This window comes from Mus caroli, chromosome 6 (assembly GCF_900094665.2).
Source record: "Mus caroli chromosome 6, CAROLI_EIJ_v1.1, whole genome shotgun sequence".
NCBI lineage: Eukaryota > Metazoa > Chordata > Mammalia > Rodentia > Muridae > Mus > Mus caroli.
In genome coordinates, this window is record NC_034575.1 from 96,503,415 (window position 1) to 96,526,173 (window position 22,759).

The 22,759-nt window shown below is 43.0% G+C and overlaps 1 protein-coding gene across 2 annotated transcripts in view; it reads right to left on the reverse strand.

Annotated features, from left to right (window-relative positions):
- The window catches only part of Shq1 (SHQ1, H/ACA ribonucleoprotein assembly factor), a 94,296-nt gene that overhangs the window by 2,016 nt on the left and 69,521 nt on the right, over positions 1–22,759 (reverse strand). The window lies entirely within an intron of this gene.

Here is a 22,759-nt window from a genome sequence, read left to right on the forward strand (position 1 = left end):
AAAATTAGGTTTGCTCATCAATCAGACTGATGTCAACAGTCTAAAGCACCACAAAGCTGACACTCTCACATGACACGGGGCAAACCCCAAGCAGCTCACAGATGCAAGTGTGAGAAACAGAGAGGCTGTGGAGGAAGTGTGATTCCCTTTGTGACTTTAGACTGCAGAAAGCCTTTCTATCATTCACAGGACAGGAACTCAGGGAAGAAAGCTTGATGTAGTCAAACTATAGCTAAGGAAGCCCCACAACCCATCAAAATCAGCTCAAAGTACTAAAGTTAAGTTGAGAAAACTATGCTCAATCCCAGATCGGACCCTAATCCAGAGGAAGTTTTGGCAACCAGAATCCAAGCCAGGATAACCAACCAGAGAGATGGGCAAATGACAGAGCAGGTGATGGATGTCACAGGACTTCCCCTGGCCAATTATGTGAGTGCAGAGGAGGTCTGTGATTGGACAGGGGAAAGGGAGGCAGCACTAAGAGTTGCAGAGACAGAGAGCGTCTCGGGGTAGGAGGAGAAGGAAGATGGCTGTAGAGGTGAACCCACATGCCGTTTACCAGCCACACGTAGTTGTGGTATCATAAGGTTAGATTAATTGGGATAAGCTTTTATCACTATCAATTGGCTCTGAAATTATGGTATTGGCATCTTGTAACTTGTGATATTATTGATACATACATGTGATTGGTTAATTAAGCATTAACAGTCTTGATTTTACCGGGTTACTGGGTATTGTGATATGTAACACGAGGTTGGCGGTTTCATTTTGTTATTGGAATGTGGGATCCCTGACTACATGGGTTTATGGCTGAGGAAGTTCTAGTGGCTCCTGGGGCAAGTGAGACAGATGCTGCAGGGGCTAGCTGGAGAGAGTTGATGGGGGAGACAGGAGTGCAAGAGTGTGGTCCAGCCCGAGAGATAGTGGATTCCTTTTTCAATATGTCCTGCAACAGATGGAGACTTAATGTTGCCTACTGTTTAATTTTTAAATCTATTAGTAATGTGTGATGGTTTGTATATGTTTGGCCCAGAGAGTGCCACTATTAGGTGTAGCCTTGGAGTAGGTGTGTCACTGTGGGTGTGGGCTTTAAGACCCTCACCCTAGCTGTCTGGAAGTCAGTATTCTGCTAGCAGCCTTCAGATGAAGATATAGAACTCTCAGCTCCTCCTGCACCATGCCTGCCTGGATGCTGCCATGTTCTCACCTTGATGATAATGGACTGAACCTCTGAACCTGTAAGCCAGCCCCAAATAAATGTTGTCCTTGTAAGAGTTGCCTTGGTCATGGTATCTGTTCACAGCAATAAACCCTAACTAAGAATGCAATACCTGCTACTTAAAAATGTTAGGGCTTGTAAGACGGCTGAGGAAAGCAAGGCGCCTGTCACCAAGAGTGCCATCCTCTAGACACAATGAAGAACTCATTCCTACAAGATGACTGTTTGAACAGGTGTGTGTGTGTGTGTGTGTGTGTGTGTGTGTGTGTGTGTAGTGGGTGTCAATGACTGGAATGTAAATAAATAATAATAAAAACATGATTAAGTTTCAAAATAGTATGGACATATAAAGTGATGGAGAGCTGGGGCAATGGAAATGGGACTCGTTACTCGGTTGTTTCACACATAGAAGAGGAAAAATGGGGAAGCTATTTGAGGAGAAGAGGCATGTTGTGGCTGGGGGGTCATTTTGTTCTTTCAAGCATGGGAATAAAATTACTATCGGCTCTAATCTGCTGTTCCTTGTAAGTTCTTGAGTCCATCTCTATAATGGTGAAACCATTTCCATAACCAAACCATTTAAGGGTGATTCTTTGATTCTTTTTGTCACATTCAAGGCAGAACTAGCTAGTTCACATTAAAAGAAAAAAAAAAGAAAAGAAAAGAAAGAAGGAAAGAAGGAAGGAAGAAAGGAAGAAAAGCTTTGTCACAGACCTTAAGTAGCTAGACTCCTACACATGCCCTTTCTGATACTCTCAGTGAATACATGCATCCCTGGCTGCAGTTATGTCTTTTATGTGTAGACGGGAAACATCTCACATGCTAAGAATGCATTTGAAGAGACCTGACAGCTGGATCATCCGAGTATTACATTTAGTCAGAGCCCAAACTATATTTTCTTAGTTGTTACAAATGTAACTCCGCCATGTAACGGCACATTCGTTGTACAGTTGTAGCATCAGTAACATCCCATGGAGGATTATTTTACATTATAGGTTGCTGATGGATGAGTTCTAGTAAACTTGCCTATAGTGAAAGTGTCAAAGCAACAGCTCTAAGCACACAGCTCTGACACAGCTAAACTGATACTGCCTCCCCCCCACCCCCCATTACTTTACATTTGGTGACTGAGCAGGGAGTGTTCAAACGGACCCACAGCTCTCTTTAACAAATTGCTGAAGCACAGAAAGAGCCTGAAATGTATTAGGGGGCAGGGCTCAGGCCTAAGTGAAAGCAGAGGCGTGGTTACACAGCTGTCTCAGGTGATCAATCAACTTATCACCACAGCCCGCCATGCAGCTCTGTCAATTTCATAGTAAACCACTAGCTTTCATTTCCTCTGCTCAAACCCAGGCCTGCCGGGCACGATGCTCTGAGAGCAGCGGCCGCACCTGCTAAGCAGGCCAGGACTGAGTGAAGCAGTGTGAGGCAGTTCACAGAAGATGACAGTCTGTTGGCTAACTCTGCCAGGACACCTCACCTGCAGGGGAGGGTTCTGCTCCTGAGCCCCACACAAAGTCTTAGTTCCAATCTGAAGCCAAGCAATAATACTTGTTAAAGGACACCAACAACTGTGCCGCATCAGAATTCCTTTCTACTGGAAATTTAGAAACATTTCTAAACTTCATGGCCCTTCACACACACACACACACACACACACACACACACACACACACATACACACACACACACTCACTCACACACACTCACTTTACTTTTTTTTTTTAAAGATTTTATTTATTTATTTTATATATATGATGAGTACACTGTAGCTGTCTTCAGGCACACCAGAAGACGGCATCGGACCCCATTACAGATGGTTGTGAGCCACCATGTGGTTGCTGGGAATTTGAACTCAGGACCTCTGGAAAAGCAGTCAGTGCTCTTAACTGCTGAGCCATCTCTCCAACCCTCACTTTACTTTAAAAAAATTACATTTCCTTACTTAGTGTATGTGGTGGTGGAAGTGCCTTGGTGTGTGAACAGAGTTTAGAGGACAACTTGAGGGAGTTGGTTCTCTCATTTCAGGGATTGAAAATGGGTGTTAGGTATGGGACTAAATACAGTTAGTTACCTGTTGAGCCACCTCACTGGCCCCTGCCCGAAACCTAGTTTTATAGACGAATCTAAAGGGTATTACACGGGCTTTAGGTAGAAGTTGCCAGCACAGACCTATCTTGCTTCTGAGAACTGCCATAAAGCACAAATGCCCACTGGCAGCCATTTGCAGCAGCACCACAAACACTGTCTGCCCTCTGGAGAAGGGGCTACTGCTTTATTCCAGAAGGGATGCCGAGCACAAGTGGCCGTTGTTTTATAATTTATTTTTATTCATTTTATTTTAAGGGTACCGATGCTTTGCCTGCATGTCTGTCTGGGTGAAGGTGTCAGATCCCCTGGAACTGGAATTACAGACATGTATAAAGTGCCAGTGTAGGTGCTGGGACTTGAACCTGGGTCCTCTGGAAGAGCAGATCAGTGCTCTTAACTCTGAGCCATCTCTCCAGTCCCAAGTACAAGTTGTTTAAGGCATGTCAGCTTCCAGTTCAGTTTCCAACTAGATCGGAAGGCAGTCTGTGGTGTGACAGTGAGAGCCTTGTAGACTGTGGATTAGCAGGTCTCTGAACTCCCCGATCTGGAGCTGCCCTAGTCAGCACCCACACATAGGCTACTGGTTCTTTCACAGGTCTGGTGGCTGCAGATGGGGAGTGAAGGTGTTGACAGGGTAGTTCTTTCTGAGGGAGGTGGCCCCACTGCTACCCTTAGCTTCTGGCATGGCTGGAAGTACAGGAGCCCAGTGGCTTGTAGATGCAGAATCCAAGCTTAATTGTCATCATCATAGGGTAACCATCACTGCGTCTCTTTGTTAACGTTCCACAGACAGTAACCTGAAGGCTGCAGGACTTCCTGAGGACACCCTGATGTCTGTTACAGACAGACCCACTGAGGTTTGGTCCTACAGAATGCTTCTACCTCATCCTACCGCTTATAACCGAGCTGGTGTGAGGGCTCCTTTGCTGCATGCTTGAATGCCTGTGACTCCCATGGTAAGAGCTGCCACTGGGCAGGAATCCTAGGTTTCCAGTGAGCAGGGAGCTCCCTCTTACTCTTTCAATGGCTTATCAGCGAGTTGTGGCAATAACTGAAATACGGGAAAAAATTCCAGTGAGGCTAAGGAGACAGCTCAGTGGGTAAAGTGCTTGCTGCATAAACACCTAAATTTGGCTTCCCAGTACCCATGTTAAAAAGAATACATATAGACTGGAGAGATGGCTCAGTGGTTAAGAGCATCGGCTGCTCTTCCAGAAGTCCTGAGTTCAATTCCCAGCAACCACATGGTAGCTCAGAACCATCTGTAATAAAATCTGGTGCCCTCTTCTGGCATGCAGGCATACATGCACATAGAAGACTGTATATATAATAAATACATCTTAAAAAAGAAATCATAATCTTGGCTTGGAGTGTTGGCTTGGCAGGTAAAAGTGCGTGCAGCACAGGCCTGACGACCTGAGCTCACAGCTCCAGACCTCATATAAAAGCCAGGCTGTCTTCTCATCTCCACACACATAACAAAAAATAGAAAAATAAATAAATAAATATTAAAGAAAAAAATCTGGACGTGTCAGTAAGCACCTGTAACCCCGCAGTAGGAGGCAGAAACAGTCAGAGCCTGGGGCTTTACTGGTCAGCAAGTCTACCTGAACTCTACCTTTGGCCTCCACCCACCCATGTCAGGGTGGGACCCCCCCCGCCCCATACACACACATTTTAGTACTATGAAGACATCTCAACTTGATTTACGTCATGAGCTTAGGAAAACCAACTGAAGCCTTAAGCCAGGGTCAAACCTTTCTCTATGGACATGATAGGAACCACTTCTCCAAGGTACTGACTGGCAGAAAAGACCTTTCATCTCCTTGCAGTGTGATAAAGTATAGGAAGATCTTACAAATTAACCACAGCTCTCTATATCTCACTCACAGAGTCTTAAGTATACAGCAGTGATGACCTTTTAAAAATGCTTTAGTATGTGCTCTCAGGACAAGTTTACAAGCATCTGCTATCTCCTTTTTCCTTTCCCCTTTCCCCTTTCCTCTTTCCTTTCCTTTCCTTTCCTTTCCTTTCCTTTCCTTTCCTTTCCTTTCCTTTCCTTTCCTTTCCTTTCGTTATTTGGTTTGGTTTTTCAAAACAGGGTTTACCTGTGTAGCCTTGGTTGTCCTGGAGCTGGCTCTGTAGATCACACAAGCCTTATACTTACAGAGATCCACCGCCTCTGCCTCTCAGTGTTGGGATTAAAGGCATGTGCCACCACCACCTTATTTTTATTTCTTTAAGGCTCTGATAATGAATAAGTTTTCATTAGCTCAGCACACACACACACACACACACACACACACATATATTTGGTACAATAGATTTAAGAAAAGAAGAAGAATAAAATGTTTAAGTGACATGGTCAGATCAGCAAGCAGGTCTAACATGGACTGGACCACATCAAAAGGCTATGTTAAGGGACAAAGATCCTTTCTGCATAGGCTACAGAACTGTTACTTCCTGGGTCCTACACTGGGGTAGGCTCTGTTCATAGTGATATGCCTCATTATCTATTCAGTCCTCACAGCAAGTCCTAGTAAGAAAGCCTCTCCAGGCCGCCAGTGAAGAAGCTCGGGAAAGGACACTGGGAATCGGAGAGAGAGGGGGAGGGACATGGAGGAAGACTGACTGATTAAAAACAACTTCTGGTACCAAGCAGAAAACAAGTTAATAATTTATGAGTAAAACCAAATATCTTGTCAAGTTAAAAACAAAAATAAAGCCCACCTATCTTCGTAGGCTGGAAAGGGATGTGGTAGAATGGGTCTTGCCAGTCTACAGAGGAGACAGCTCTTCAGCTCCCTGTCCTCTCGGCAGCTACCCCATGGCTCCAAGGAGAACAGCACGTGGGCATGCCAGAAGCTCTTACCCACCTCGCCACCTCGCCAGCCCCTGGGTTTGGTCTTTAAGCTTCCCCTTCTCAGCATTCGTATACCATCTACAATCCCTCAGGAGCTCACCACTGGAGTATGTCACTGATGTCACTTACATCAGCCAGATGATGGAATTGCTGAGGCCTGTATCTTCTGCAAAACCACGTCACCAGGATATAGTTTCAACAGTAAGACCCTAAATTTGACTAAAGGTTGGCTCTACCTTACATGAAAGCAAGCATAGTGAGGTTCCAGATTTTGACAGTAGATAACACTATTTAAGGGCACTGGAATGTATCACTCCATAACTAACTTATGTGGCACTGTCAGAGGTCTGTGGGGGGCAGCAAAAGCCAACTCTAAAAACTGATGCTCCTCGTAAATGTCCTAGACCCTGTCAACAGAACATGTAAACCATGTAAAATAGTTCGAAGGTTGGGAGCTATCCCATACTTTGCTATAGTGATCATGTGACTACCGATGATAAAGCCCCACTAGTTAGCTGGACATCTCATCAAACCTCCTTTCACTTATTCTTCAACACTTACAGTTGAAAGACTCTTGCATTTTTAGAACTGGAGAATAGCCAACATGTCCCTGTCGGACTAAAATTGGTACCCATAAAAATCACTGACTGCTACAAGTAAGAATGAGAGAGTGGCTGACGTATTATTTCACTAAGCCAGGTTTGCATAGCATACAACTGAAAACCACCACAGTGAGATGCTTATAGCCAAACCCAATGGCAGCTTAGTAGTGTATGTTTCTACAGGAACTGGACGCTAAAGCTGGTTATGGTTGACTCAAATGATGATGTCAATATACTTGCTGCTCCAAAGGAGACGGAAGGGTCCCAAGTGTGGCTCCCTTTTTATGCCTTGTCTGAGAGTCCAGATGGGTTTTTCTCTTGGTGCCATCTCACTTCACTGAGAAAGCTAGCCCCACACGGAGTAGTTTACAAAGAAGTAGGGAATGGTTGGCAGGGAGCGCAGAGCTCAGCTTTGATCACAGCTGCAGGCCCTACCTGCTTCAAAAGATGGCAACCACACAGCTCTCCCACTCTCTTGCTCAAAACCACAAGAAATCAGCTGTGATAAGCTGACAGGCAAAACATTACACAAGCTACTGACCCTGCTGCAGGCAGGGAAGAGCTGCCTCTGCTTGGCTTTGATTTTCCTAAGCCTGAGCCTCAGGGAGAGGCAACAGGACTTTCTTCTTGCCTAGTGCTCCCGATGGCAAGGTACATTCAGATAGTGCCTGGAGGAATACCAAGTGTAGAAGAAAGGGAAATAAATAAATAAACAAAACAAGAACACAGGCTAAATGCAGAGGCAAGCTGTCGTCAGCAGCCAGAATGAAAGATCATAACACCATTCAAAGGCAACCGCATTTTACTGGCTTTTGCTAAATCACACAGGGCTGTCCCCCACGCCCCACCACCGCCGCAGTGATCTTCTTCATGTTGCTGTCCTGCTGTGTGAGGCAACCAGACATTATAAACCTTGCTTGTGCATTTTTTTTGTTCCCATTGTTTAGTGTGCATTCAAAGAATCAAACAGCAACAGAGCCTCTTCATGTTTGGCTAGGGAACTAGACACTGAACAATGACAAGCAGCAGTTTTTCCTATAACACATGCATTTGAGTTGTTTCTAAACTGCACAGCCTCTCTGAGGCTAATGGCCAGCCACACTGTGCCTTTACAACACAGCTCAAAATGAACCACCAGGCTGGCTGGTACAACCTTGGTCTGGCTCCCCTAAGCCCTCTAGAATCCTGGTGTGGTTTCCAAACTCATTTCATTCTAATGTGACCACTGCTGCCAACCAGGTGCCTCAGGACCAGCTAACCCAGGATTTGCTAAGCCCTGACAATCCAGAAGTGCCAGAGGCTTGCCCAATCACAGGAAGCTGTTCCCAGTATCAGAGCTCTGACCCACCAGGCCAAGGCCACAAACTGTGGCCCACAGAAAGCAAACAGATGGAGTCTTGTGGGCAGGTGGAGTCTGGACAGAATGGAAAACACTTGTACCACATAATAAAGACAGCTGGCCTCCATGCCAGCCAACTGCTACCATGTGAGGATGGGCCGGTAACTGCCAGAACGCCATGATTCAAGAGCAGTTATAAATCTAGACTTTCACATAAAATCTTCCAATTTTTAAGTGTTAAAACCAATTTAAAGTTTTTAAAAACATAGAGTGAGCCACCAAATGTGACCCAAGGTAATTTGCTTACAACTTTTCCATTTACTTAGCTCTTCTCAATTCCCTGCCATTTTCTGTGTGCCATGGCAGCATGGCTACTTCAAAAAGGCTTCTACACCTTGTAGGACTGTCCTAACTTTCATGATGTGCTACAGGTAGGTGATGGCCCTGCCTAGCCCATCTCTCCTTCCCTTGCCGTGCTAGGTCATACCCCACCTCTCTTCAGTTCTCTCGAGACGCTCCTTCACTAAGCCCATGGACCAGGCTGAGTGCCTGTCTCTGAATGAGTTGGGGTCACTCACAAACTCTCTAATTCTGCCCTCTGAATGGCTTGTCTCTTCAACTAAAACACATGCTTTGTATAGACACTGCTTCAGAGTGCAAAGTGTGTCTGGGGTTTTGTGCTCTGGAATATGCCAGAGGGACTGGCTGACCACACCAGGCGGTTAAGACCTCAGGCCCTGACATCAAACAGGCCTGGGTTGCTTGATCTCTCTAAGCTTTAATTTCTATACTTGCAGGGTTATATTAAAATGAGATATATCCCAAACGCCTATGCAGCCCATGAGAATGAGAGAAAGAATGTATAGAAAGCACCAGACCAGTGGCTGGCATGCAGGAAGCACTTGACAAGTGTTAGTTGTCACCATGATGGACTGATCCCACTGTTAAGCCAGCATGGCAGCAGCACAGCTTGGTTGTTAGTAAGCATTTACTGACCACTTACACTGTATGCCTAACTCCCCTATTTTAGGGATGGCTGGAGCAGAGTTTAAGTGGCTTGTCTATGGGAACAGCAGAGGTCTGAGGACTGACAAGCTGGCTCAGAGCTTATACTCATGATGTTCATGGTTTTGCTACAGTATTCACAGTGGCAAGGGGGTAACTCTGTGACATCAGTCTTCCCAAACTGAAAGCAGGACTGGCTTTGTGGACCACGGCTCACATCGAGAGCTGCCCCGGGCCTGACTGGAGCTCACAAGTCTTAAGAGGGAGGAGTGTGCTTCTGTCAGTGTGACTGGGTTCTTGGTTTGACGAATAAACTCAGGATGAGAAGGAAAGGGAAACACAGCCAGAAACTCCAAGACTACAGTTACGTGGGGTAAAACGGTGATAGACAGTAACTGGTGACAAGGATGGCTTGCTGTTACATGAAACAACTGGAAAGGAATTAGAATGATGTGAGCCCCAGTATCCATGAGGAAAACAGCAAAGAGGTGTGTCTTGTTTGGCTTTTAGAGAGGCAAAGAAAATATGAGACCAGAAGTGGTGACCCCCAGGAGCTGTTGGAAGTCACAAGGGTGAGACCGCCTGTTGGGCCAGCCTAAACCCAGGAACTCTGCTGGGACAATCTCCTATGGGGAGCTGTGATTGTAAAGTTAACCGGACTCACATCTGACCTGACTGGAGAGACTGAATTTAGCTTGGCAGAAAGTAGCCCAGTTCCAATCTCAGCTTTCCTCATTCAATACTCCATTCACATCTTAAGTAAAACAGAATGTCCATTCTAACTCCTTCAAACAAGAAACTCTCGTCTAAGTCTTCAGTCTTCCAATGACTGACCTTGCACCTGGCATGCAGAAGAGCTCTATAAATGGTTACTGGTGGATTTCCAGAGTCACATTTTACAGCAGGACCCACCTATGACACTATGGCAGGAAGCAAGAAATACAGACTTGGATTAGAGGAAAGGTGTGGGGCCTTAAAGGAGGGATTTACATGAAAGAGAGGATAGGAAGAACAGAAAGGACTTAGCGATTGATTCAATATGGAGCTGGGAATCAAAGACAGGAACACATGACTGAGATGAGCCAATCACCATAACCTGCTTAATGAGGACCAAAGACCAGAACATCTAAAGAGTCCCAAGTTATTAATGGATTGCAGCTTTACATCATATGCTCGAAGTATAATTTTCATATTCACAAAAGGCAAGGTTTTGTAAGGATATTTGAATTTAGTACAAATCAGTTGTCTAAAGTTTACTGAAACAATGGTTACAAAAAGTAAATCCATTAAGAATAAAAGAATCTAGATCAGCCAAATAGTAATTAAAAGACCTGGAACAGGACATGGTACACACACTTATAATCGTAGCACCAGGGAGGCTAAGGCAGGAGCATCACAAGTTCAAAGCCAGCTCGGGCTACATAGCAGGACTCGGCTTCAAAAACAAGAAGAACTAGAGCTGAGCCAGCCACACTATCAGCAAACAAGACAGTGAGACAAAAGCTACTGTTAATGATAGAAAGATCACAACATAGTGAAGACTAAGTTCATCAGAGAGATGTAGCAATTATAAACTATTATCACCAGCAACACATCTCTCCATAAAGTAAAGGCTGACACGCTTAAGGAAAACAGACAAGCCTGCCTGCCAACACAGTAGGACATTTCCGCACACCTTTTCCAGTTCCTAACCGACAGATGCAACAGCCCAATCAGTGAACATAAAGGAAAGCAGCTCATCCAGCTGACAGGCTAGTGCATTTGTGTGTTAAGGCACATAGAGCATAGCAGAACATAACACCAGAAAATGCACATTGTTTTGAATAAAGCTGAAATTTCACAAAACCCGACTATATGCTATATAACACCAACCTTAACCAAGCTCCAAAGAATAGCACAATTCTTTGACAGGAACAGAGCTGAACAAAGTTAATAGCAAATACAGCGTTTTAAAAGTCAGTATGCTTGGAAAGGAGAAACCCCACACATTGTATGAATAAAAGCAGCAAATATTTAGAACTGAATAACAGTGAAAATCCAGTGATTTTAAAGTCTATAAGGTAACTATAAAGCAGAAAGGTGGGAGGAAACATACAGTCTCAAATAAAGCAAGGCTTTCTGTAATTGATAATTGGTTAGCAAGTGTTAATATTAGAGGCCAAGAAGGAAAATAAAGCAGAATAAATCCCAGAATGACACAGATAAAGCCATCATATAAAAGACAACTAAAGTAGACAGGATCAACTAAAAAGCACCAACACGTGAGACGAATACCCCTCCTTCTCAAAGCGCATCTTACAAACAGGCAGAACAAGACGAGAACAAGTGCAGGCACCCTGGCTGTAAAACCAGACAGTTTCAGACAAGTGGAAAAGATGCCTACACACTGTAAAATAACTCTATGCCAGAAAACTTAAAATCCTAGGAAACAGACAAATCTCTAGAGAATTCGAATCTATTGAAACTGAATCCAAGACTATAATGGGACTTTCAGGTAAGATGGAAGAGCAGAAGCTGCCTCTGTGAGGGCAAGTCAAGAAGTTACAAACGAGAAGAAACTAATCTTGTCCCAAGGAGAGAAACAGGAAAAAAACAACCAAACAGACAGACAACCGTCAGACCATGAAGGAGGAGGTAAAATGATGCTGGACAGGAGCAGGAATGGATGGGCAAGGCAGAAATGCAAGCCCAGGGCAACCCTGGGAGCAGCTGCCTGGAGCAGGGAACATTCACAGGGTGGGGAGCCTCAGTCTGTCCCAGGAAAGCAGATGTGGAAAACACACCCAAAGGTGCAGGCAGCAGAAGATTCAAGCTGAGACATCATAAAGAATGATAATTCTGCCTGCTGGTCTGAGCCTGAGGGCCAGTGGGAGATCTCATTTAGGACACTGTACTTCACTGCAACACAGCTGAAGAAACTCCAAAGTTCCAAACACCATACCCATGGTGTCAGTTCTCCACTGCTACTACTGACCTCTGACTTCTACTGATCTCAATCCTACGGTCGCTTCTCATGTGTTCACCACACTCGGTTTGGGAGACACCCCTCAGCTAAAGCATTAGGGGCGATGGATGACCTGGGGAGTCCTGGAGGATAAGAACATCTTCCTAGACTACAGAAGGCAAAGCTAAGCATGACAGAGACCCCAATACACTTTTCTATTGCTATTTTTATTGTTGTTTTATACACTCCGACGAAGCCAACTTATAAAAGAAAAAGTTTATTTTTGGCTTAAGATCCCAGAAGGTCGGGGGCCAGCAGGGCAGCAGGCAGGAAAGGTGGAGCTGGAAGTTGGGAGCTGAGGGGTTCACGTTTCCAAATATAAGCAGAAAGCAAAGAGATTGAACGGGGAATGGAGCATGGCTTTAAAATCTCAAAGCTCATCCTGGTGACAACCTTCCTCCAGCAAGGCGACACCTCCCTTATCTACTACCCATACCAAGTGGGGAATGACTGTTCAAACTCCTGAGCATGGAAGGGCCATTCTTATTCAAACCAGCGCGTAAGGGAAACTGCAAGTGTGAATGAAGACAGCTGTGGTGGACAGCAGATACTGGACAACAGCTAAACCACAGGAAGGATGAGGATCCCCAGGACCAGCTGACCCCACCTACTCTGTGCACACACCCAGCAGGCTCCAAGTTTTGAGGGATCAGAAAGAAACTCCCCTACTCGGGTTTCTTTCATTTCTAATGTTCAGGAGGGTTTTTGCTATACTGTAATCTGAAAGAGATCCTGTGTGTCATCCCCTTTCATATACCCATTGAACCCTTTTCCATTTAGGGAAGTACTTTTCTTCTCTGCTGGCTTCTTCCTTCTACTCTAACTTCTTTATATTTAGTAGTATCTTTACCTTATCAGCTTTACAAAATTACTTCCTCTAATGGTGTGTTAACTACTTATCCCCTTTCTTATAGTTACCTAATTTTGATCCCGAACTTCCTCACTATGACTACTCTTTGGGTACGCACTCCCTCCTCCATTTCTTGCTCTTGTTTCTTCCTTTCTAAATCATTCGTCTTCACACCCCTCCTTTCTCCTTTGACCTACTTAGTTTTGCATCCCCTCTTTCTCTTCCCTTCCTAGTCTCTTTCCTAAAGACAAGATCTCACTACTTAGCCCTGGTAGGCCTGGCACTTGCTATGTAGACCAGACAGGCCTCAAATTCATAGAGATCCTCCTGCATCTGTCTCCCCAGTGCTGGGATTGAAGGTGTGAGCCACCACACTCAGCCTTCCTGGCATACTTTCTATATCTCAGTCACTTACTATTTCCACACTTTAGTAATCCTTTATTTCAAAGCACATTCAACAATAGATTTGGTCATTTTCAGTTCTGTGGTCAGTGGTGATGTACTTGTGGGGTTATAATTTACCTGAGCACATTTATCTTGCATGGTGTGATGTCGCTGCTGCTGATACAGCGGTTTGTTTCTCCTATGTTGAGTGGTGCTGGGGACCGACCCTTGGAGAGCAGGCTGCTCAACAAGATCCCCTCTACAAGTGCAGAAGAGACTGAAACCAGGCAGGAGACGCGCAAGGCACATGCAGCACAGCAGGGCAAGGACAGGGCACATGTACTGACATCACAGACACCAGACAAAGACCAATGAAGATTCCAAAAGCCAAAGAGAATACAGACAACAGATGAATTCATCCAGGGCCCAAAGAGGAAAGCCAGTAACGCAGAGGTCAAGTCAGCAGGAGAACAGCAGCAATTCAGGTAAGAGCAACAGCGACAGGGTAAGAAAATTCAGCAAAGAGACAGAAAGAACGTGTTAGAAATAAAGTCAGTAAAATGAACCAAATAAGATGCACAGTGGGAAACATCACCAATAGACTGAACCAAGCAGGGAAAGAAGATCAGGGATGGAGGACAGGTGAGGACACACTGCATTTCAGCAGTGGTCAGAGCAAAGTGCACCACCATAGCCAGGCACTCTGAGACGTAATCAAAATTGAAACTAAAGACTCCATGGGAAGGAGGAACCCAGATAAACACTAAAGGCAGAGGCCCTATTCAATAACTGAAACACAAAGTTCCACACATCTAAAAACAGACATCTGAACAAGAAGCATTATGAACCCCACATATGTGTGGCCAGAGAAGACCCCTTCCACACTATAGCCGGTTTACAAAGAATACAAAGCAAAAACAATATTCAAAGCGCTAAGGGGAAAACGCCAACTCACCAACAAAGACAGGAATAGCAGATCTCTGGTCAGCAAGTCTTGAAGCCAGGACCGCATGGAATGATATATTTCAAGAGCTGAAAGTAAATAACTGCTAGCCAAGAGTGCTATATCCAGCAAAGCTAGTGTTTTAAATTAAAAGACAAATAAGGGCACTTCAAGGCAAGCACAACCCAAGGCAGTTCATGACCACCAAGCCAGCACTGCAAAAACCATAGGAATACTATATACAGAGGGGGAAGAAAGATGGTTGCAATCACAAGACCAAAGGAAACAATACATTTCAGGAAAGGATTGGCTGAAGTAACCTCAGAGTTCAACTGTAACATAGGTCAAAGGGGCTTGACAGATATCTACAAAACATTCCAACCAAAGGAAGCAGAATCTCCATTCTTCTCAGCAGTTAAGCTTTCTAACCACAGACTACATTCTAGGCCCTGAATCAAGTTTGTAGAAACACAAAAGAATCAGGACAAACCCATCTTATCAGATGACAGTGCAACAAAACTACAAACCAAATAGCAAGAAAATCTTCAAAAACCACACAAATAGGTGGAGACTGAACAACACAGTCCTGCATGCCCAGTGGTCAAAACATTCTAGAATCAAAGGAAAATGAAAGCAGAGCTTCCAGAGCACACGAGCAGGGAATACACACACACACACACACACACACACACACACACACAGTTTTTAGAGACAGGGTTTCTCTGTGTAGATCTGGACCCGAATGTCCTGGAATTCCCTCTGTAGACCTTGAACTCATCGACTCTCCTGCCACTGCTTCCCAAGTGCTGGGGTTAAAGTGTGTGTCATCAGGCCTGGCCAGGCAGGACAATTTAAAGAGGAAACTTTCTAGTTATAAAAGCTTATGTTTAAATAAGACAAAACAGACCAGAAAGATCTCAAGCAGTCTGAAGATTGACCTCACCTCTAAGTCACAGAAAACATGATCAATAAACCCCAAAGCAGCCGATGGCAAGAAACAACAGCATAGGCCAGGAATGAACAAAACGGAGTAAATAGATATACAGAATCAAAGAGTTAGTTCTTTGGAAAACAAAACAAAATAAAACAATAACCTCTAGCCAAATAAACCCAAAGAAAGAAAAATTTTGATAAAATTCAAGATGAAAGAAGTATTTTTTACAGATTTTAATAAAATACAGAAAATCATTAGGGAGTATTTTGGAAAATTATAGTTCAAAACCTGTGACGTTTAGAATAAATAGGTAATTTTCTAGGTATATATGACCTACTAAAATTAAGAAGATACAAGCAAACAGATCCATAACATTCAACAAGACTGAAGCAGAAATAAAAAGCCTCCAACAATATAAATCCAGGCTCAAATGGATTCACCAGTGATGTTTACCGAACCTTTAAAAAAGAGCAATACCAAGTTTCTTAAACTGTTCCAGAAAATAGAAAGGCAAAGGCAGGATTAATAGTGATTCATAAAGCCAGGATTACACTGACACCAAAACTAGACAAGGGAAAAAGTAGACAACAATAGACGGAGTTCCCCGATGAACACAGATGCTAACATTCTGCATAAAATCAGTGCAAACTGAATTCAAGAACACATTAAAAAGATTACACATCATGGCGGGCATCATTTCAGGATGCAAAGTTGGCTCAATATACACAATTCAGCACATAAACAGATTTAAGGAAAAAAAAAAACGACACGAACATTTCAATTATTCACAAAAGGTCTTCAATAAAATTCAACATCCTTTCATGATCTAAAATCCCTGAACAAACTAGAAATAGATGGAACTTGGCTGAATAAGGTAAAGGCTAATACAATACACCCATAGCCCATGCCATGCTACGTGGAGAAAAACCAAGCACATCTCCTCTGCAGCCCGAATGAACTACAGTGCCCACACTTCCCGCTCATACTCAGAATTAGTGTTGAGAGTCTTAGCTACTGCAGGAAGTCAAGAGAAGGAAACAATGGGCACACAAAACAGGGAAGGAAGGGGTTAATTTATCTGCCTGAAGATACATGAACATATAATCAAAGGAACCTATAAACTTCACCAGAAAGTTCTTAGACCTTAGGAACACACTTAGCAAAGTAGCAGGATACAAAACGGATACAGAAATCAACAGCTTTTCTATCATATCAATAGTGAACTCAGCAAAAAATAAATTGGGGAGTGGGGGTGGAAATCTCTTTCACAACAGTTTAAAAACAAAGAAACAAACCACAAAAGACCTGTGAAAAAGCCACTTAGAAACCTACAACTATAGAAGCTCTCTAAAATATATAATTATACATAGGTAAGATGAGTTTGAATGGAATCATTTTAAAATTGGGGGGAGAACAATGCCCCTCTTAGACACCATAGGCTACCCAAACAAACAAACACAGTGCTAGGAACGTGTGCCAGTTGGTTTTTGCCAACTTGACACAGACTTAGAAACATTTGGAAAGAGGAAGCTCATTTGAGGAAATGTGTCCATCCACTTCATTCCAACCAGAATCACTAAAATCAAGACAACATAAGATAGCAAACACTGGAGAGGATCTGGTGAAGAGGGGACCTCTTATTCACTCTTAGTAGGACCTCTTATTCACTCTTAGTAGGACCTCTTATTCACTCTTAGTAGGAATGCTAATTTTTGCAGCCACTATGGAAATTAGTACAGTTTCCTCAAAAAAACTGAAACTAGAACCGTCCTACGACCTAAACATCTTTCAGGCATATACCTGAAGAACTCTAAGTCAGTGCACCACAGATACGTGCACATCCACGCTTACTGCTGCATTACTCACACTAAGAAATGTATCCAATTTAGATGTCTATAGGCAGATGAATGGATAAAGAAAACGTGGTAACACAGGCAAGTGGAATTTTATGCACCCATAAACAAAACTGATATTTACAGGAACTGGACGGATACAACTGGAAATCACATTAAGTAAAATGAGCAGACTTACGTATTGTATATGAAAGTTAAAATTACACGAGTGTATATATGCACACATGTGTTTGTCATGAAATTAGAAAGGGGAGCAGAGGAGGATAGGAAGCGATCTTAAAGGTAATGAGAGATGGGGTAATGAAGTCATGTAACAGCAGAGGAGCTAACTACAGGAAGCAGGGACCAGCTGGAGGAAGGGAATACAAGGGAGGAGGGTACCAGGATGGGAATGAACGGGCGCAAAGCATGGCACTTGTGTATGACTACACTATGATGGCATCTAGTATGTTATGCTATCCTAAAAGAGTAATCTAAATAAATGACTCCTAGAGAAATAAAGAACCAGAATGGTCTGCATCACACAAAAATTTAAGAGTCAAACTTCTTCACAAAGAAAATTCTATTTAAGATTCAAGCAATAGTTAATATTCACTATTTCTCAAACTAGAAAAATCAATACCCTCATCTTTTTTTTCTTTTAAAATCAGGCTGGGCTAACCTTAATGACACTGCTGAGACTGTGAAAGAAAATACCTACAGCAGGCTAGTCCATATCACAGTGACACGATAAACCATGGATAAGACAGGAATGCAAGGCCTGATTTTTGTTAGGAGATTTGCACATGGCCATTGATTACATGAGTGGATTAAAGGAGAAAAATTTAAAATCCCTGAAAGATGAGGGAAAATGTGCAGTAAGATTGAACAGCCACTTAGAATCAAAACTCTGCATAGTAAGAATAACAGAGCTCCAGCTGATGAAGGCATCTGTGAAAGCATAAGAAAAGAAAAGAAAGGCAGAGCGCATGGGAGAGAAAGCATCCCACTGTACTTTCGTCCCATCGTCTACAAGAAAACCAAAGCACAAGAGCACACTTGAAGCACACTTAGCACAAGGACTGGGATGAATCTCCATGCACTCCAAATAGGCAGCTTCAAAGTAACTGCTTAAAAAGGATCCTATTTGTAACAGCAAGCCCAAAATGAAACAATAAATCTAAAATAATTCATATGCCTTTTATAGAAAAAAATAAAAAGTTTTATTGAAAGACAATAAGGAAAACGTAAAGACATACAATGTTATTAAAAAAGACTTTAAAAGGTTTGCTTCCCTCAACTGATTAATAGACCCAAAGCAATCCTATCACAGTGTTTTTCCATGGACCTCTGACAAGCTGACTCTAAGACACACAGCCACAGTAATTAGGAAAGCATGCTATTGGCACGTGATAGACAAGCAGATCCTTGGAACTGAATAGACAACCCAGATACACAGCCATCCATACATGGAAACGTGATTTATGACAGAGGACAAGGAAAGGCTAGACTATTTAATAAAGGAAGCTGGGTTAAGGTAATCCATATGGGAAAACAATGAAATGGGATCCCTATTTCATAACATAGAAAAATCAACTCCAGATGGACAAAGGACCCATAATGCTAATCACAAAACAATAAAAAGTTAGATGCTGCAAGAGAGTGTCATAAAGACATTCATCCACCACAAAGAACTTCTAAAACAAGAAACAAAAAGCAGAGCCAAAAGGAGCATACTGACAAACGTATTTCATACACCGAAATAAGAATCTTCCAGTTATAAAGACTCAGCAAGATTGAAAGATACTACAAGCTGGGAGGAACACACAGCATGTTTAACTAATAAAGGGCTAGCAACCAGCAGACCGGAGGAATCCTTCAAGTCAAAAATAAAAGAACCTTTTTGGGAAAATTGGGAATTGTGAGACATGGGTATTTCACAGGACAAGCAACACCAATGGCTAAACAATACACAAAAAGGTGTTTTGCTTTATCAATAACCAAGATAATACAAGCAAAAAACAGAAAGAAAGAAAGAAAGAGAAGTAGTGTCACATGCCTTTAGACGATCAAATCTTATCTATAGCCAGACAATCTTGAAAGTGCCTGATCTCATTTGTTAGACTATAAGACCTTAAGTTTAATGTAAATATTAGCATGAAATTAGAACCAGGGGAATTCTGCACTGTTAGAATAAGGTCTAAGTTGCCATAACCAGTTTGCATAACAATTTGATTTACCCAGGGAAGTCTACCCAACAATTACTCCCCAGACTCCAGCACTTCCATTCCTAAGGAGAAGGCTTCCCAGACACTGTATTCTGGGGATGTAGTCAGTAGTGGGGTGCTCACATACGGCTCTAGGTTCTACACCAGCATCGCTAAGCAATGCATTGGTTCACCAGAAGCATGCGGTGATAATCAGGGCAGCTTTTCCAACAGCCCTAACAGCCCCAGAAACAGTGAGAACTTTCAGCACTCAGTCAATGGCAGAATGCACGCAGGAAAACAAAGAAGGGACCACAGCTCTATGGGCATCATCTAACATCAATATTAAGGGGAAGAGCGAGCTAACAGAAGGGTGCATGATTTTAAGCATACAAGACATAAAACAAGCGCAACTACACAGCAAATTTGGGACTAAAACATAAATGGTAAACCCACACACAAAAAAGAAAAGAATGATGAACAATGGGGCTGGGGGCCCTGTAATTAGATGAGGGGCTGGCCTCACAGCCTCTAAGAAACTGGTAATGTTCTGTCTCTCATTACTGGGGACAGACACTTATTCTGAGTTTGAAATTGTTCTTTAACTTCATGTACACAGTGCATCACTGCATTTTAAGAAAGCAACTATACTCACACACAAAAGTACATAAAAGCCAAACTCTAAACAAATGGTTCTGTTTAATGTCATTTTATTTCTTTTTAAATTACATTTATTTATTTATTTGCTTCAGTGGGGTGCTGTGCATGAGGTCAGAGGACAACTTTTGAGAGTCAGTTCTCTCTTCTGGGCCACGCCAGTCCCAGGAATTGAACTCAAATCCTCAGGTTTGGCAGCAAGCACCTTTACCCCCTGAGCCACTATGCTAGCCTTAATAGCTATTTTAAATAGGGAAGGAAGCAATAACAGAGACAAAAGGGAAAAGAAGCAACTTCCTAGGCTTATGAATTCTGAAAGAGGCTAAGTTCCATAGTCAGCAGAATTCCTCTAATAAAAGCCAATATCCAGGGCCTTAGCCCTAAATGAGAGAAATGTCATTACTGGCTAGCTGCAGAAACCACAAACCCAGGCACTGTCTTCTGCTCTTCCCAGAATCCATTTTAGTTCCTCAATCTTCCTTCCCTACAGAGGCGGCACTCATCCCTAAGGATGTCTACAGTAGCACCCCCACTCCACCTGCTTAAAAAGCACTTCCCATTACGAAGCCCTTTAGCCACCATAAACTCCTTTATACTGGAAGGTGCTGTACAGTTAGCTCAGCTCGCCTAGAGCTTCATCCCAACCCTCTCCTCACATGCTCCTTTCCTCCTGGTTCTTTTGTTTTTGCCACCATGAACATCTTTCAACGTTCTGAATACCTATAGAAATCTCTTCTGTCACAGGATCTTTGCACATGGATCCACTGTAGTCTCCAGAAGTCCACTACCCCTGTCTTATGAATATTTAAATCATATATGTCCTCTAAGGAGTGCTTTCCTGAGACATTTCCTTTTCCCCTATGCCCTTCGACAGACTAAGTCTCTATCTATCTACCTATCTTTCTAACTTTTTAATCTTTCTATCTATCTTTATTTATATGTAATTTTTTTCAGTACTTTCCACGGTTTCTCTTTCTGTGCACATGACTCTGACAAATCCTTCTCTCCAGATGACGCTGTAAGCCCCAGGAGCCAAGTGGTCATGCTGCATTTTGTTTTCTACCACAGGCTCAGGTCCTTAACAGAGAACCTTGCCCATGTAGCAATTCTTAGCTCTTTGTTGAATAAATAGGTAGATGAACACATGCTCACACCAAATGCAACAGCAACTTCAGAAGCACAACTCTCACTCCTTAACATAACAAGACTCTAAACAATGTGAAACTTCTGAGCCATGCTCAAGAGCACTAGCAGGAACCTCGTGGGAACGTGTTAGATTGACATGTACACACAACAGGGATGCCCTGGGTGGCTTCTAAAAGACACTCTTTGAACCACCTGAAGCAAGGCCAGCCTTTCTGGCAGGAGGCTAAGAAGAATCTAGGTCTACCAAGCAGAGCTGACAGAAGCTACATAGGAACCATGACTGCAGCAAATTATCTCCAACAGGGGGACACGCAGATCGAACATTCAGAAGGCTGCCTTGAAACCTGTGCTCTGGGACACGGTGTTCCATGAGTGCAGCAGAGAGCTTCTGCCAGCGTTTACCTCACATCACTTTAGCTTTCATGGCATAATTGAAGTCCTTTCTAACTGCCATGGCTATTAAGACAAGTAGCAGGGCATTTGCTGACAATGGATTTTACACATCATATTGAAAGGGAAGTCAATGCCTTCCAGTAAGAACTAAATGCCATTTTCCTGAAGCATTAGGGTGTACCATGGACAAAAACAAAGTCTAAATTGTTGGCACACTTCCTTGGAGTGGTACAAGGGCACACAAACTACACGTGAGAAGTTGCTGCACTCCTCACTCAGAAAATGTCTTTGGGTTCTGGAAAGAAAGAGAAAGAAATGGTATGTGCCCCAAACCTACCAAGATGGAGTTGGAAGGATCAAGACTAGAAGAGGCATCCCTTTCCCTATGTCTCTGTGTCAGGTAAACTATACTACATAATTAGATTTACTATAGTATAGTATAGTGTGTGCTGTGCATGTGTGTGTAGCTGTGACAGAGATACCTCATCCAGTACAGGACTCTGGGTAGGCAACACTGCAGACATTACAAGGGACATTCTATACCTGGTAACATAGGCACAAATGCACAATTAAACATGTCAAGTGGTGTGGCCTCCTTTCTGCTATTTAATTTTGATTATATCACAAAACTGGTGCATCAAAACAGTGAGAGAAACTTTGCATTTGCACTGCTAAGGACCGGTGGCTTAAATGTTTCATTTGTAGCTATGAAAACCCAAAGGAGCCCTGAGGAGCGAGCTATCCTGCTGTACCCACTGTACTTCCTTTGGGGAATAAGAGTCTTCTCTTTCTTTTATTTGTCCATTTGAACGTATGTACAAACCACTTAACTTTCTGCCTACACACCTGTGTTACTCTGCAATGTTGGCACATCCATTTAAGTTTTTAAAATGCTTATTTAAGAAAATATAAAGGCATGGCATCCAGGGGACAGGAGATGATATATAAAACATACCAAAATCTTCCTATGAAATAGAAAAGTTTCCCATGAGTGTACAAACTAGACACTTTTTATTATCATTACCATGCTTCCTTGTGAGGTTTTGTTCTGTGACTATTCTCTTTATGTATGCTGCTTTTCCATGTATTTTCCAGTTATGACTTTTCGTGACAGTATAATATCATTGCTTCCTGCACAGCAACTTCCAACTAACTGTCCTTGCCAGCAGGTGTTCCAATGCAGACTGGGACTCTCACACTCTATCCAGCATGAAGTATGCCTGCTGTAGCAGGTGCTCAGTACCCTCTGGGTTCAATTAAGATCGGAATTCATTTAAACAAATGGACCTC